Genomic DNA, 12,595 nt, shown 5'->3' on the forward strand with positions numbered 1-12,595 from the left:
ATTATGCTGATGAATATGCTGGTGTTTCATAACAATTGTGCTGTTGAAGATGAGGCAGTTGTTATGGGATTCTAATGAGTGATCATGAGCTCAAATCCTTTCTACAGCAAATGCAAAAAAATCTACCCTTCTCTCTTTTTTTTTCTCCTCTTTCTCTCCCTCCCTCTAACCTCAACCAGTTATCACCACTGTCTCCTCTTCATAACGCTGCAGTCGTGACAACAATTTTCTGCCGCCACTACAAAATGTATACAGCGGAAACAATATAGACACAAAGTTGGCATCATGTCCATAACTCACTTATGAAATCCTACCACACGGAATGTTTCTCCTGCTGGGTTGCTGCCACTGTCAGGCCGTTTTAACTGGCTATAACAGTGGTTGTTTCCGCTTTAGCTGTGTGTGTTTCTGTGACGGGCATGCAGCTCTCAGCAGACAGAACTCACCTGACACTGGAGCTGAGAGTATCAGAGCGGACAACAGAAACAAGTCACTCTGCCCTGCCTGGCTCTGTACTCCAAGATAAGTGGTGTTCTGTTTGAAAGATTCTCCACTGTGCAACAATAAATTGATATTAATTATAATGCTAAAAAAACAAACAAATGTTATTTATTCTCATGTCATTTTTTGGCTATACTGCCCAGGCGCTGCACTTCCGCACTTCCGAGTTCTGCCTTTGGCATTCCGTTATCAATTATCATTTACAAAACTGATTTTTGATATTTGTTAATTGATTCAGAGTTGTCCACGTCCGCATTGCAATGCACCTAAAAATATTTTTTTCCCCCCACCCCTATGCATCATCTTTAACTGGTCCATCAATACTCAGTAATCTGAACAAATCTCCTCCACAGCTGGAAACCAGAGCACGTCAGAGGGTCAGCTCAGAGTTGTTCATGTTATAAAATATCGACTTAGTGACTGAGATCACACACCTCAGTATCTTGGAAGTTTTTCCTTAAAGCATGAAGGGCAATGCCTCAGGCACATTGCCACATTGTTTGAGTCAGTTTTCAAAACAAAACAAGAAATGTGAGGATGTCTGGACCCCTGACATGATGTGTTTTCTCTCTACGCTTTCCCTCTCACTTTGTTAGTCGGAGACGAGCTGTAACATCAGCTGACCTCCAGCAAGTTTGCATTCATTACAAACAGACTATGGGTTAGAGGTTATAGCATCCTGTGCAGCAGCTGAGACTGTTGCTGCTGAGAATATTTGTGTGACCAAAGACTCAGTTTTGATCTTTGGTGCTAAGTGCAGATAAGTTGAGATGATGATGATGATGTTGATGTGACTACATGTATAACTATGCTCATTCCTGCTCATGCCTGCTATGCTCATCCTGCTCATACGCACATTCAATATGGACACAGTCAGCTCAGTTGATTTTGTTGTGACGGTATAGCATTACTAATAGACCTAATAATAGAATCTATGTTATTTTCACTTTAGAAAGACTGATTTCCACTTTTAGAATACAGAATTTCCCATTGTCTGAAAATGTTCCCACATTTACTACTCATGACCTTATCGCCAACCTCATCCTCATGCTAATGTCTGTATTTTTAATAATCAGGTGAGTAGGTGTTCATTCATATGATGATTTACTTTAAAACTTTATGGAAATGAACAGAACAGACAGCACAGCACCTTGTGCACTGACATCATCATTAAGTGATTAAGAATTAACACACACACACACACACACACGCTGTCTGCAGCACCAGTGCAACAGAGGTCATTAACAGTAATGGAGGTATTTGTGTTCCTTGCATTTTAATCACAATGATGTTTAAAAGGTCATAGGAGTTGGGTCATATGTGGACCACACAAACACACACATGCACACATGTGTGTATATGGTTTGAGTCTGATCCATGTTAAGTAGGTGTAAAGCCTGTTGGTCCTTGCTACAGACGACACCAACAACGTCATCTGTGTCTTGCACCTGGTGTTTTTTTCCTCGACTTTGAGAAGGAAATGGAATGACTGAGGGACACAGACATTTTCGCTTTTCACTACAGGGAGAAAGGTTTTGAGATAGTTATTTAGGCAAAAATACTTTTAATATAATATGCTGCAGAATGTAAAGAACTAGAGGAACATTTTTTCCTCTATGTGGTGAGTAATCAAAAGTACAGCTAAATATATTAACTGTTAATTAATATATTAACACTCAACACAGGATGAGGGGTTAGATCCACATGCATTCTGTTGAATTTTCATTCTCTTATTATATTTTATTTTTGTCATACATCTCTCATTGGACACATCTTATTTTGGGATCAATTTAGTTTCTACATGATGGCCTGAGCAATAGCCACTCCCATTAAATATATGGCATTTTCTGAGTGAAATAGCACCTGATAGCACCAATAGCTCCTCTCCCCTGAAGGTTAATGTAATTTTTTTCATTTCCTAAAAGTAAATTAATGTTTCAGGATGTCAACAGAGGTGTCCTTTGTTTCAGGTGCATAACTTTTTCCATGATTTTTAAATTTATGCTTTTAAAGTGAAGAGACATAGAGCATCAAGGGAGTCAGAGAAAGACTGAGGAAAGATACTGGAAGAGAGAGAGGGTAGATATTAAGGACAGAAAAATGAAAAAGGTGATGGCAAAGAAAAGGGTGATGGAAGGGAGCAGAGGAAAGGGAGAAAGGGGTAAGAGTAAGTAATGCTGAGTGAGACAGTAAGAGAAGGAAGAAAGATGGAGAATGGAGATGGAGAAGCCAAGGGCTAGAGGGAGAGAAAGCAGGGAGAGAGACATGTAGAGAAAAAGGGAGAGAGAGGGGGAGGAAGAGGGGAAAGAAGGTGACAGAAAAAGAGGGAGAGAGAGAGAGGGAAGGGACACTGAATAAGAAGGGTGGGGGAGACTGTGTGATCAATACGTCTTGGTGCAAGGTTGGTTAGATGACTTTCTCTCTCTCTCTGCGTGTGTGTGTGTGTGTGTGTGTGTGTGTGTGTGTGTGTGTGTCAATTACGGGCCAGCTGGTTTCTTGCTCGCCCTGACCTTTCTCAGAGCTCCCATGATCCTCGGTCCTCAGAGACTCTGCTGACAGCCCGGGCTGTAGTGGATTATGGGTAATGAGAGGGGGATTCACACCCTGCCTCGTGTGTGTGTGTGTCTCTGTGTGTGGGGCATTGGGTGACTGGCATGACTGAGAATTAATAATAAAAAAAAACATCTCAGTTTTAGTTTTTTAAAAGTGTGTGTGTGTGTGTTTTCAGCTGTCAGGTGCTGTCTGATCTAACAAAAACATGTCACACAGGGTTTTTTTTATGCCTTCTTTTTATTTTTTTCTCTACATGTTCTTTGTTTCCGCTATATGTTCTCTGTGTGTGCAATGTTTGTATCCCTCTATGTTTGGTGTCCCTTGGAGACTCTCTCATGATATTTTTAGAACATTTTCCAAAACTATTTTTGGTGCAGTCTGATCCCATGAAATGTAGCAAAATAAGAAGGATGTGGTGAAGGTCACAGTACACGAGGTGTGATGGAAAATCAACCACATGGAGAAAAGGTGAAGACATTACCCTCCATCTCTGATGTCCCATTTTTAATTCCCAGGTCATAAGAGTAATTTAGGTTCTGTTTCAGTTAATAGAAAATTTGTCCTCTTGCTCAGCCAGAACTCTAATAACATAAACTCCAAACTTTCAGGAGTATTCCTTCAGAGGTATAACGAAGACAGCAAATCTAATGAAACGTTGCAGAGTTAGTTGGATAAATAAAAAATAAATGATCGCACATGGCTTTGTGTCATGTGGACACAAGTGTATTTTTCTCTCTGTGTTGGTATTCTTTTTTCTATAAAGATTAGTCTGATGATTTTCATAATCAGTTATTTATTCATTCCAGAAAATGCCAATTTTTCTCTAATTCCACTGCTTCATATAGAAAGGTCATGGCCAGGAAATGTCTTACTTGTTTTCAAACAGACAGTGACTCATCTGTTTGTGTCTGCCTGCTAGCGTTAGTGTCGGCAACATGGCTGCAGCTATCAGTCTGGCCACTGTCCACAGCAAGACACAACCAAAAGACATAACAGCTGATTGCAGATTTGAACGCTTTCAATTCCAGCAGCTCATTTCCTCTATGGATAGGTACTGAGGAAAACAAAAGCTCTGTCCTCTGTCTGTTTGGTTGTGCAGACAGAATTGCATAGTGAAAGCAATGCTTATAGGGAATGAATCTAAACTACTATTGTGTTATTATTCCTTAGCCATTACATTGTGCAATCAACACAATGATAAGTTAAAACAAAAAAAGTTATCTATTGTCACTTTAATAACGTACAGCAAAAATGCTAATAAAATTTCTAAATTTAGAAATAGAAGTTATGGAAATTAGACAAAAACTAATATATATATATATATATATATATATATATATATATATATATATATATATATATATATATATATTAGTCAACAGACTAAAACTAAGTCAAAACCTGGTGCCAAACTTAACACTGCTCAAGACAAACTGACAAACCGTCCAGCTCTGCACATATACTGTATCTATCAGCTGCTGAAAAGAGCTCATCTCAATAGCACAGTGACTATAACGTGTTCAGTGGTGTCTTCTTACTCACAACAGAGATTCCTTTGTCATAGTGGAGGCTGTTTATTCAGATAGGAGTAGCTCCTCATCCACACAGGCAGATATGCGGCACTTTAATGCCGTCGACAAACCCTCTGTCGAAGCCTCCAAAGGAAAATCTCACTGAAACCATCTGTCAAACCAATCCGCTTGGATTACATGCCTCCAGTTTTCAACAAAGAGGCTAAGACAGAGAGCTGTTTCTCTACCAGCTCTAATCCTTTTAACACGTATCAGCTGAAATTTCAATAAAGACTTCCCGTTATCCCATGTTTGTTTTCCTTTGCTGATGGTACAGTTGGGTTCAGCAGCCTCGACTCCCTGACCCGCCGGTTTGTAATACGGATATAATGTGATGAACTTTTCAACACTGCTCACTAATTCTTTAATTGGCTTTTCAATTCAAACAAATTAGGCTAATTGTCTTATTATGATCCTGTCCGGCTCAGCTCAATTACTGTATAATTAGAGGAGAAATGACTCGGCCCGGGAAGTCAACGATGGAATTTGATGTTCTTCATTTTCACTTTATTCCTCTTGTCACCTTTTCTTCTTTTCCATTTCTTTTTGTCCTTGTCATTTTGTCTTGTGCTTTTGCTTGCACAGTATCTCCTCATTTATTGCTGCTGCATTTTGTGTCTTTCAATTTTACTGTGTTTTCTCTCAAAATTGTCTTAATTGCTTTCATTTTTATTTTTGAGTCCTTTGTGATTTTCTGCCTGCTTGATTTCTTCCTTTATATGTTATGTTCTTGTTGTTTCTTTAATTCAATTTCCTGACAATGTTTTCTCCATTTTCTTTATAGTGTTTTGCACTCTATGTATTTATAATGTCAATGATCATTTGCGTTTGATGTCATGAAGCAAGGTCCATTTCCTCTTTGAGTTCATAAAGTTATTTTGTCATTTGGTTTCATACAGGCTCTTTTTATTCTTGATTGTCTCTGTCTTCTTGTTTTTTTTAGCATTTTGGTTATCAGTGATATTATGGTGATATGGTTATGTAGAGATGCAATCACACTATTTTGAGACTTTTATTTTAGAAAACCTGATGTAGAAAAGATGTTGCATATATTAGTCATCAGACTGCTTTCAGGTCCTTTCTGATCCAGTCTGATTTTGTACTGATACAAAACAAACCTGGACCAGGAGGATCTTTTTATTCTGTTTAGGTGTAATACAGACATAAAGAGACACTTTGACGTAGGCACACTTTAAGCACCAGCAGACAATGAAAAACGATGAAGGGCCACACACTTGCAAACACTGGCGCAGGCGGAGACGATTACATTTGCTTACATTTTTAGCTCTTATCTCCGCTTCTGTGTGAGAGGATGACAGTTAAGTTATAATGCCTGTGAAACGCTGAACAACTTGATACGATCTGTGTGTGTCTCTGTGTGTGTATGTGTGTGTGTTTTTCCTGCCTGTCTGTATTTATTTGAGTGACAGCTCCTGCTGTTGGTTCCCGGCAGACAAATTGGCCTCATCTGTCTCACAGCAGCAGGTTTACACACAGGAAAGACTGATCAGGATCAGACGTGTGTAAGTGTGTTGAATAAAGTGTGTCTGTGTGTTAGGTGTGAATGCATAGGGGTGAAAATGTAAAAAGTTTTGCTTGATTTTGGAAAGATTTCTGGACCTGTGTTTTGGACATCAGTTTCTGATACAGAGTTCTGGCGACTGAGATTGTTTGATTTTGTCCACTTGCTCATTTACACCGCTGTTTCTATCTGATGACTCTACATGTACATTGTATACAGAATAGGCATGTCAGTTTAGCGGTAAATCAGATTAATGTGATGTATTAAAAAGTTTGGACGGTAGTTTGCTTTCATCACTGCAGCAGTTCCCTGTCCTTGTGTACAAAGCTAGCTCCATAAGGAAATGGTCTTCCCAGTTGGGTGTGGAAGGACTTGACTGGCCAGCACAGAGTTCTGCAAAACTTGAATGCTGACTGTGAGCCTTTACACTCAACATCAGTATTGGACCTCACTGATGCTGTTGTGGCTGAATGGGAGCAAATCAAAAAGCTTGGTACCAAAATCTGCAGGAAAGTCCAAAACCTCAAGAGTGGAGGCTGTTACAGGAACATTTTAATGCCCATGGTGTGAGAATGACTTTTTATTTAAAATTCAAACATTTGAATATGGGGGAAAATGAAATGGTTGATCTGGAATGACCTGTTGATATTCAAAATTGCATCAGAGCAATTCTGTTTGAGGCAGTTTGCCGTGTGGTTCAGCAGAGGGCGCTCTTAAAATTCACTAAAAGCTTGACCTAAAACTGCCCTGTTGACCTATTAGTAAACTAAACAAATAAAATGGAGGACAGTAGCAAGCAAAGTGTGTGTGGACATATTTTGCCCTCTTCATCATAGATGGTAAAATTACAAAGACAAGGCTGTTTACTGGCTTGATTAAAAAGCACTGCCTTTCTCTACAACGGCAAGTCTGGCACATGAGTGTGTTTAAATGCGTCTGTACTCTGCTTAGTTGAAGCCTCTTTTATTGACATAGCCTATATTTATAAAATCTGCATACATAATAATCATTGAAAATTGTCCCCAGGCTTTAAACATATTTGCTTTTTATTTATTTATTTAATTTCATTTATTTAATTTTTTGGTCATATCACCAGTACCACCTCCACCTGCAACATATTTTCTGTAGTTTTTACCAGCAGTGTTTTCTCTAAACACACTGACCCCTGAAGGATGATGTAAACTGTGTTTTCATGTCAGATGCTTCAGCAGCTGCTGTAACTTTCTGTGTCGATTGAATCTTGTTGCTGTTAAATAAGGATCTTTGACTTTGTAGACTTTGTTCTTGATATAATGCTGCTAATCTAAACTGTCAAGTGACTCTGTGATCTTTGCTCGTCCAGACTAACAGCTCTGATGTTTGCTGTTTTCTCCTCCAGACGGCAGACAGTAATCACTCCCCTCTCTGATCTCCTGCTTTTGTTAGATGTTGGTGATCCACTGATGTCGGGATTTGAAGGCTGATACTAGTATCAGTACTTTCTTTAAAATCGCTGTTATCGAGGGTGGATTTGCTGATTTGCCTTAATTGTGCAGCACACCATTTAAAAAAAGCTACAACTAGAAGCTGTCCAATTGAAGCACAGTCAGATTTTTTAGGGGTTAAGTGTCTTGACTCTTCACTTTCCCACCAGATTTATCCTGACAGCCTGGGGCTGAACCAGCAACTTTTAGTCCGTGCTTACTAAACCACTAGCACATTAAATTTCTCCAAATAAATCAGTGTGAAAAGGTGATAAAAGTGTGTAACAATCATGGCTTCCAGTGTTGATGAGTAAAATAAACATGTTTACACCATAGGAAGAGATGCATTTGACTCACTTAACCATCCCGCATTGAGGGAGAAAGAGGCGTTGAGGAGATATGAAGGATTGGAAAGGAGGAAGAACGAGATAAGGAGGGATGAAAGATATCCACAAGGACATAGAGACGAAGCCCTGGGCGCAGCTCCTGCTTCACTGCTTCCCACGCATCTCACACACACCACACACACACAGACAGTTCCAGTTCACTGTGTTTAGTGGTTACAGTTGGTGATCTGAGTTTTGCTGACCATGTCTGTACGCTTCAGCTACTGTAGGTGCTACTTGAACTTATTTGTCATGGTTCTAGATTCTGTCTGAAGTCTGTCTATGTGTCTGTACTTCTCTGATCACTTTGTCTTTTCAGTGGTTATATCATAAGGCAGTGTCACATTTGCAGTTTTGATTTGAGTATTGATATTGGAATGGTACACTGTATCTGTAGATACCATTAGTCGAGTAGTCAGTCTGTATCGGTAGTGCAAAGGTTGGATTGATGTTATTGGTTTACTTCAATGTACACTGACAAACATATCAAAATACAAAACAAGATTAGATGTTAAAAGGATATTTGCCATGGTATAAATAGCTTGACAAAACCTCTGACAGTTGACAAATGTACAGGATATCGTCATATCACCAAGACCTATTACCAATCAGTATAACTGTTCAGCAGCTGCTGTTTCCATCTTGCCAGCTACTTCCACTGTTTTCCCTGCAGCTGACAATATCTCACCATCCCATAATAATCTGTACAGAGTACATGAGCACAGAATAATAATTCAGTGATATGTGGTCTCCTCCCAGTTGTATTTGATCTAGCTGAAAATCCACGTGTGGTGGCAGATCAGGTCTTGCTTCTCAGCTGTTTGGTTTTGTGGGACAGGGTTTACTCTATACATACTAATCTGCTGTGTTGGATAATAGGAAGACATTTAAAACTAGAGATGATCACTTCAGATCTTCATTTCTTCTAACACCTCTATGGAAATATAACCCAATCTTAGATGATGATATCACCTCTAGTTCCCCCTTTGTGAGGATCTTTTGATTTCATTAACGCCTTTTAGTAATGTTATCCAGTCTTCCCTTCTGACAAATGGTTCCATCACATGAAAAACCCTTTTGAACTCTTGTTAATGCTATCTCTGCTAATGTGCAGTGCAACAGAGAGTCATTCATAGCCGAGCAGCTTATTTGTTCCCAATGGAGATTTTGGCATCATTTCAAAAGGCTTTATGTGGCATGTTCTTAGTGGGCGTCCACTTTAAATTCATAAGTCAATATTTCATAAACATAGATGTGCTGCTTATTGAAACCATAACAGTTTTGTAAGCAAAGGTCTTAAAATGGCCCATAAATCCTCTAGTAACCTGTAATGGGCTCCACTTTGATTCTGGCAATCATTTTGTAAGAGAAGATGACACGTTTACGATGACTGAGATCTCATTTATAGAATTGAAGTCTTTAAAGTGAACTGAGCCATTTCAGCAGTTAATTCTGTCTACAAAAACACTCACAGAGCAGCTGAGGTCCTCTGGAGAAACTCCGAAAATTGCTTCATTAGTATTCTTTGGTCTTCTTTCACAGGGCAATTATTCACCATTAGCTGCTTTTTTGTAGTTTATCGATGGCACAATATAATAACAGCAAAATTATCTTCAATTCAAAGTGCCATCTGTTTTTCTGTGATGGAGGCTTTTACTCCTTCAGCTCGTTGGTTGTTATTAATCCGCAGGGAATCGTCAGGAGGGAGGGGAGGGTGTGTAACAGATCTGAAGGAGTCTTAACTTGGCTTTGTGCAGGAGGAGAGAGCAAGCAGTGGAACGAGAGGTATCTTGGCTGCTTGCTCTTCCCAGAGCTGGTCTGATCCCGTCAGTTTGTATCTCCATTTATGCAGAACTTCTTTCCTTCTACCTCTTTTTCTTCTGCTCAATCAAACCTGTCTGCCTCCTTCTCTCTACATACCTCCATACTCTCTTCTTCCCTTTCTTTCACTCTCTGTTTCTCACTGTGTCACTCTTTGTGTCTCTCTATCTTTAAAATGACTGCTGATGACCAAACTTGTATTGCAAATTCTTTTTAGACAGTTAGTTAAAACAATATTAAGAGTCTCAAATATTTTCTGAAAGTTGTGGACATTTATTACCAAAATAAAGTGCAGCTTTTTTCCAAATATTTTCATAGGGGAAAACATTTTAGTTTTTTAACTAAAGCAACTATTTTTTCTACAGCTCAAAGACAAACATTATCCTTGAGCAAACAAAATTAAACAATGCTATTAAAAATGTTATCACCCAGTCACAACATCAAATTTTAGACCAAAATTGGTTTGCATCAAATGATTCACCTGTACAAAAATAATTTTCGAGCTGTGTGCTTTCACATTCAGACTTGAATTTTGAACAGACAAATTTCTGCTACTGAGAAATTTCAGACTGTCCTGACAGCGATGACCTTTGAAGGAACAGAGACCCAAAGAATCAAAAATGGAGGAAGCAATCATATTAGATTTTTCATGCCATTTAGCTTTATTGTATCTCTGCTCAAAAGAGTTTTTCTCTCTGTGTCATGAATGAAACTAGTAGCTGCAGTCAATGGCCCTCAGGTAGTCACTACATCATCAAGCTTTCTGCACAACCTGTTTCATGAGGATGCACATAAATTTCATTATCACTTCCTTGTGTGACTGAGCACTTCAGGGAAAAAAAAAAGCATAAAAACCTTAAAATACCTCAAAAAGATAATCAGCATTTAGACACTCTCTAATGTTTTAAAAGTTTTACGTGAGTGTCAGAATGTCAGTTTCATATATTTTCAAGGTTGAATTAAAGTTTTCACTTGTGAACATAATCAAGTCCAAAAAGCACATAAGGACTTCTCTGTTAAGGTAACTGATGTTGTACTGAGGTAATGTGATAGAGCTGGCCTTATAACAAATCTTTCAGTTGTTTAGATGGGAGGCTGTGAGTGAAAAATATAAAAGTAGAAAGATTCCAGTACTCTCTTTCAATAGCTTTTTCCAAGAATAACCTTTGGGTTAGAAAATGGTCTCCTTAAATTGAATTTCATGTGTTAAAACCTGTCTTTGCTTGAGCTGATATTTCATCTGTGTGTTTTCTCTAGTTTCAACAGGACTAGTGCTCTATAAACATCAATTTCTTCTGACTTTGCAGTCCTACATGTGACATCATTGCAATCTTATTTTTCAGATAGTTGATAGTGTAGATTTTATTTGGCAGATTCTGTGCCAGGAAGATGTTTACATTGCTCCTTGATGTTCTTTTCTCCCTCAGTCTTTAACTACAGTTTGGTCCAATACCTATTGCTCCATAAATCCTGTTCTGTCAATACCAGCAGCTGTAATGGCCTGTCCTAAACTGCCCAAGTCACTCATACGTGGGGAATTTACATCAAGCCGCTGTAAGACTGCTGGGATCTGCAATGGGCCCATATTTCCTCTTCATCACAGATAACTGGAGATGAGCTGACAGCAGTAAGAGCTTCAGTGGTACGATAGATCAACAGTGGGCCATCTGCTTGTCATTTCTGATTGGGGACATAAATGTAGCTCTCTGTCTTTTAAAGTCACCAGTGACCAAGAACATTCAGATAGGAAGGGTCCAGGAGTTTGTCTAGAGGCGAGGAAGGACAGATGCTGCCAGACAAGGGCTCATGCACTTTCATGCATTTTTTTTTTTATCCTTCTTGAGTCGATTTATCTGGCCTGGCTTCTCTGGAAAGCAGCAGATTGTTGTCACTTCACACACACAAATACACACACAATGACTAAACACTTGATATAATTAAAAGGGTTTGATTTTGCCAAATTTCCACAGCAGGGACAATTAGGTTTATTACTGCGATAGCCAGGGGCAGCTCAAAATGTTAACAACCCAGGATCAAAACCACAATTACCTTATTTGAAACGGCAGTCACCCAGCTGGCAAATAATATCTGTAGGCGATGAAAGGCATGAGAGACCACAGCAGAGAATGGCCTCTAGATTAAGTGTGGTGGTGTTAAAAAACTGTGCGGGCTGTGCAGGCTGTTGTTGATGGTATTGGCAGAGCTGGTAGTAAGGAACTGTAAAGGTGAAGCTGTTAAAAAATAATGAGCTGTGTAGGTTTTCCATGTATCAGCTATATGATATCATGAACCCTCTTCATAGCCTAATAGGCGGGCAACAATACAGTCAGGTCACAATTCTCCATGAAGGTTAAGTACACTCATATTTTAGAATGTTTAACTAAAGTTGACCCATACCACCCACCATCCTTTTGGGGGTGTTTGGCTACATTGGAACAAATCAACTATCATTGATTGTTAGACTCTTGTGATGAAAAGTTTTAAAAGGTTTATTACATTTTTGGACTGGCAGACTACTTGCCGTAGGGAGTAGGGAGACACCAGCTTTTTAAAGGTTCAGATATTACAAAACCATTTTTACGCTTGACTGAGGTGGAAAAGTCATTTATCTGTTAATAATAATAAGGGATAGATAAGTCAAATATGGTCTTGACATTGACAAAGGCTTTGGCTGTCAGTGATCACTCCGAACATCATGTATCACCAAGATCATTGTCTGTCAGTACAACCCCACCTCGCTGCATAAATTTGCCTGGTGAAAATAATTTTTTTAAAACT

General features: G+C 39.0%; 1 protein-coding gene across 1 annotated transcript in view; it reads left to right on the plus strand.

Moving 5' to 3' along the window:
• grid1b (glutamate receptor, ionotropic, delta 1b) overlaps window positions 1-12,595 on the plus strand; it is a 486,702-nt gene that overhangs the window by 20,158 nt on the left and 453,949 nt on the right.

The sequence above is a fragment of the Lates calcarifer genome, linkage group LG23 (assembly GCF_001640805.2).
Source record: "Lates calcarifer isolate ASB-BC8 linkage group LG23, TLL_Latcal_v3, whole genome shotgun sequence".
Classification (NCBI taxonomy): Eukaryota; Metazoa; Chordata; class Actinopteri; family Centropomidae; genus Lates; species Lates calcarifer.